Consider the following 6000-nt stretch of genomic DNA (forward strand, 5'->3'; position numbering starts at 1 on the left):
TTTTCTCCTTTTTATCTAGAGAGAATTATCATTGTTTTCTCATTGGTAGATCGAGAGAGGTTGTAATTCCTATTTTCTCATAGTGAAATTCTTCTACCGTTGCCCGTGATTTTTACCCTATTTTATTTAGGGGTTTTCTACGTAAATTTTGTGTCTCTTTTTTTATCTTCATTTTTATTTTCTCAAATTATCAGTTGCGTTTTTCCTCTATCCGATAGCCGTCTTCCGCAACAATTGGTATCAGAGCCAGATTTGAGTGTGTAATATCTGCTTATTGTCTTTGTGGTTGCCACCAAAAGGTGGATCCTCCAACATAAGAAAATAAGAAGGTATTACCCATTCTTTGAGGTTCTAGAGAACTATTCACGATAGTGAAATAGTGAGAGCTATCAATAATAGAAGCTATGGCAACGAAATTTGATATTGAAAAATTCAATGGGAGAAATTTCTCATTGTGGAAATTGAAGATGAAGGTCATCCTGAGGAAAGACGGTTGTCTAACAACTATCAGTGAAAGGCCAGTGGATTTCACATATGACAACAAATGGATCGAAATGGACGGGAATGCTATGGCAAACTTTCATCTAGCATTAGCAGATGAAGTATTGTCAAGCATCGAAGAGAAGAAGACAACTAAGGAGATATGGGACCATCTCACCAAATTGTACGAGGCCACATCGTTGCACAATAAAATTTTCCTTAAGAGAAAATTGTACACTCTCCGTATGCCAGAATCTACTTCAGTGACGGAGCACTTAAATACACTGAATACTTTATTTTCTCAGCTTACATCCTTAAGTTGTAAAATAGGAGAACAATAACATGCTGAACTTCTACTTCAAAGTCTACCGGATTCGTATGATCAACTTATCATCAACTTGACAAACAATAATGTCACTAGTCTAGTCTTTGATGATGTTGCAGCTGCTGTTCTACAAGAAGAAAATCGGCGTAAGAACAAGGACGACATACAAGTAAATCTGCAACAAGCAGAAGCGTTGACAACGATGACAACGATGAGAGGGAGATCAACAGAACGTGACCAAAGCAGCAGTCACAAAAATGGTAGAACGAAGTCGAGGAGCAAGAAGAATTTAAAGTGTTACAACTGTGGAAAGAAGGGTCACTTGAAGAATGATTGTTGGAGTCTAAATAAAAACTCCAATCCACAAGGCAATACCGCAAACACTTCAGATGATGGAGATGCTCTATGCTGTGAAGCTTCAACCACCGTGGAAGGAAGAAAACGATTTGCAGATATATGACTCATTGATTCAGGAGCAATATATCACATGACCTCAAGAAGAGAATGGTTCCATCATTATGAATCTGTCTCAGGAGGATCTGTTTATAGTTGCAATGATCATGCCTTAGAGATCGTTGGCGTGGGAACCATCAAATTGAAGATGTATGACGGAACAATTAAAGTTGTTCGAGATGTGCGGCACGTGAAAGGCGTGAAGAAAAATTTATTATCCTACGGATTGTTGGATAATAATGCAAGCAAGATTGAAACATGGAAAGGAATCATGAAGGTGTTCCGTGGAGCGCTTGTGGTGCTGAAAGGCGAAAAATAGCTGCAAACTTGTACATGCTGAAGGGAGAGACTTTGGTAGAAGCAGAAGCCTCTGTTGCCTCATGTAATTCAGATTCGGCAATGCTATGGCATCAGAAACTTGGACACATGTCATAACAAGGAATGAAAGTCCTTGTGGAGCAAAAGCTACTTCCAGGCTTAACAAAGGTATCACTTTTGTAACACCCCAACCCGTACCCGACCCGGATACGAGTCCGACGTGTCACATTGACTTTTCAAACCTTGACTCTTAAGAAAAATCCCGGGAAATTTAAAACTTTATTTAAAACAAAATACAGACTTTATCAGAGTGCTCGTACTTAATGACTTATTACATGCCAACACTTTATACATAACCAAATACATACTTTGTCAAATACTTCTGATCTGATCTTTTAGTAGTGATAATGTCTTTGCCACTTCTATTCTTTCACTTCTCGTTTCTTGGTACCTACGTGTAAATAACTTACACGCTAAGTCATAGACTTAGTAAGGCATATAAAACATATAATATAACCATATATCATTTCATATAAATAAAAGACATACATATGCAAACACTATCAATAATCCTTTCCACTTACCATATACTCATCATATAACACATATATCACTATACCAGAAACACACAAAACATCATATAATTCATGTATGTGCATTCATATCATTGAATCATGATATATCAATATGCATGAATCTATTGTATGATAACAATATACAATCAGGTCATGCACACATGCAACTTACCTTCTTGTATCACTTTCACTTTCATTTGTCTTTCAATTTCATTGCCCATGTATATTATTGAGAATAGAGGTATGTGAGTACATTGAGGTTGTGCACTAATGCTGTCACCACATCTCGTATAAATTCCCTCATGGGGCACCGAACATTCATTCAGTATTCGTCCCGAAGGACCTGTCAAGAGGTTACAAAGAACCCCGATAACTATCCAGAGGTCATAAAGATCTTCGGCAACTATCCATATGTTCCTTTCAACATAGGTAAACCCTCGACTCTTGGCATGCCAATTATACCTATAGCTCTCGTATCATATACTATGGGCATTTATTTATACATTTCGTATCACTTGTTCTTTCTCTTCTGTCACATACCACATGTATGTGTAACCATATATCTCATATCATATCACATGTATTATATATACATGTATTCACGTAAATCATTTCATGTAATTCATATCACATATATCACATGTGCATATAAGCTTATAGCTTCTTTCACATATACATGTAGTCACATAGCTTTCTTTCATGTAACCATGCATGTCATGTCAAATAACATATATCATATGTTGCATTTTCACTTAAGCATATAAATCATATAACATAGCATCCATCTATTTCTATGTATTAATGCATACATGGTAATCACATAACAATTTAGAAGTTACTTCTTACCATAGTAACTCCATCACTGGCTCATCGCAAGCCAATGTTAATTCAATAAAATAAGTACAAAATAAATTGCACTCACCTTAGCTTTGCTTTGATTCGATTCTAATTCCTCAATTGTCCCGAAACGGATCACGTTCTATCTCTACATAACAATACACAGATTCATATCAATATTCCAATTGATATATTCTAAACTGTCACTTCTTAGGCTAAGAGAAAAGCCAATTTCCTCTTTCAATGAAGGTATGCATCGATGCAGTACTTGTGCATCGGTGCATAAAATGAATTCGATGTTTCCTTATTAATGAGATACATCGATGCATACCTTATGCATCGATGCACTAATTGCATTTGATGTTCTATTATTAATGGGATGCATTGATGCACTCCTTATGCATCGATGCATTGATTGCATTCGATGTTATTATTTTAAAAGGATGCATCGATGCATTAGCTATGCATCGATGCATCAAAGGCATTCGATGTTCTTCTTTTAAAGGAATGCATCGATGCACTTATGAATGTGCATCGATGCACCTTGTCCAGAAATTGTATTTCAAGCCCGAAATTCATCAATTCTTCATTCAATTCTTCTATTTTAATCCCCTATTATGTCTTTAAACTCAACTATCATTATTGAAACCAACTTATGTCCATATAAATCATATTTATCTTCCATATTTCATCAAGATTCTTAAAATTAAGAATCTTACTAAACTTTCAAATTTGTTATAAATCTTTTCTAACTTCATAAATCTCTTATTCTTATTGATGACAAGTCAAATTCCATCTTAAAAATCTCTTATTAACTCTTTTCCAGAATTTCCTTTAAAAACTCATTTTCTTTAATCTTTCATAACTTCTTTATCTTTCAATCTTAAGATAACTTAAGCTTTCCTTAAGCTTAGTTATTATCTAATGATCAAAACCCAACCATAAATTTAGCAAATAACCAACTAACAAAGAAACTCACCTTTGCAAGCTTGGCTCTTCACGTTTGAGAGAAGATGAAGATGAAGAAGATAAGTCTAAAACTTATCTCTTCAATCATACATCTCATGTATTATAATACCCATTTATTAATATTTAATATTATCTTTGTTCAATGACCATTTTGCCCTTCATCTACTTTAATAATTACTAACAACTTTTAGGAATTATCTCCAAATAAATCATTGAATTATTCCATTCTTCTACTTAATTCATCAAATTCTTAAACTTTACAATTTAGTCACTAACCCCTAGTTTGGGATGTTACAACTTTCTTTGTGTGAGCATTGCATAACAAGTAAGAAGCACCGGTTGAAATTCAACACATCAAATTCTAGAGGCAAAAGTGTTCTAGAATTGGTTCACTCTGACGTATGGCAAGCACCAGTTACATCCCTAGGTAGAGCAAAATACTTTGCCTCATTTATTGATGACTACTCCAGGAGATGTTGGGTGTACCCTATTAAGAAGAAGTCAGATGTGCTTTCCACTTTCAAAAACTTTAAAGTGCGGGTGGAACTTGATTCTGGAAATAAGATCAAGTGTTTCAGAATAGATAATGGAGGAGAATACACAAGCGAAGAATTTGATGACTTTTGCAGGAAAGAATGCATCAAAAGACAGTTCACAGTGGCGAACACTCCTCAACAAAATGGAGTGGCAGAGCGGATGAATAAAACCTTGTTAGAAAGAACAAGAGCAATGTTGAAGGATGCAGGCCTAGAAAAATCATTCTGGGCAGAAGCAGTTAATACCACCTGTTATTTGGTGAATCGAGCTCCATCAACTGCAATAGAGCTGAAGACACCAATGGAGACGTGGACTGGTAAACCAGCTGATTATTCAAACCTCCATGTATTTGGAAGTATTGTGTACGTGATGTATAACTCCCAAGAAATCTCAAAGCTGGATCCAAAATCCAGGAAATGCAAATTATTGGGGTATGCTGATGGAGTCAAGGGGTATCGCTTGTGGGATCCCACTGCCCGCAAAGTGAACATCAGCAGGGATGTTATCTTTGTAGAAGATAAACTACAAAGAAAAGAAGACAATGATAGTACTGAAAAGTCAGAGACTACACAGATACATGTGGAAAAGGAGGTTGAACAAGGAGATTCTTCTGAAGCAGAACCAACACATGATGAACAAGAACCAGAGAGTTCTGAAGCTCCAACAACTCATCAATCAGATCATATGAGAAGGCGTCCCAATTGGCACTCAGATTATGTTATAGAAGGTAATATTACATATTGCCTTTTAACAGAGTATGGTGAGCCATTAACATACCAGGAGGCAATAAATAGCTCAGATGCTTCACTGTGGATGATGGCGATGCAAGAAGAAATCGAAGTCCTTCATAAAAATAATACATGGGACTTTGTGCCACTACCACAAGGAAGGAAGCCAATTGGTAACAAATGGGTCTTCAAAATCAAGCGAAATGATGACGATCAGGTTGAGAGGTATCGTGCAAGTGTGGTGGTCAAAGGATATGCTCAAAAAGAAGGTATTGATTTCAATGAAATATTTTCTCCTGTGGTTCGACTAACAACAGTTCGAGTAGTTTTGGAAATGTGTGCTACATTGAACTTACATCTAGAGCAGCTAGATGTTAAAACAGCTTTTCTTCATGGAAATCTTGAAGAAGAAATTTATATGCTCCAGCCTGAAGGTTTTGAAGAAAAAGAAAAGAAGAACTTGGTTTGCAGGTTGAACAAATCTCTATACGGTCTAAAGCAGGCGCCGAGGTGTTGGTATAAGAGATTTGATTCCTTCATTATGTGCCTTGGATACAACAGACATAATGCAGACCCTTGTGCTTATTTCAAGAGGTCTGGTGATAACGATTTTGTTATATTGATGTTGTATGTGGATGACATGTTGGTTGCAGGACCCAACAAAGATCATATTGAAGAATTGAAGGCACAACTGGCTAGGGAATTTGAAATGAAGGACTTGGGATCAGCAAACAAGATTCTAGGGATGCAAATTCAATGGAGACAGAAGTAATAGGAA

The sequence above is a fragment of the Hibiscus syriacus genome, unplaced genomic scaffold (assembly GCF_006381635.1).
Source record: "Hibiscus syriacus cultivar Baekdansim isolate YM2019G1 unplaced genomic scaffold, ASM638163v2 tig00111779_pilon, whole genome shotgun sequence".
NCBI classification, from domain to species: domain Eukaryota; kingdom Viridiplantae; phylum Streptophyta; class Magnoliopsida; order Malvales; family Malvaceae; genus Hibiscus; species Hibiscus syriacus.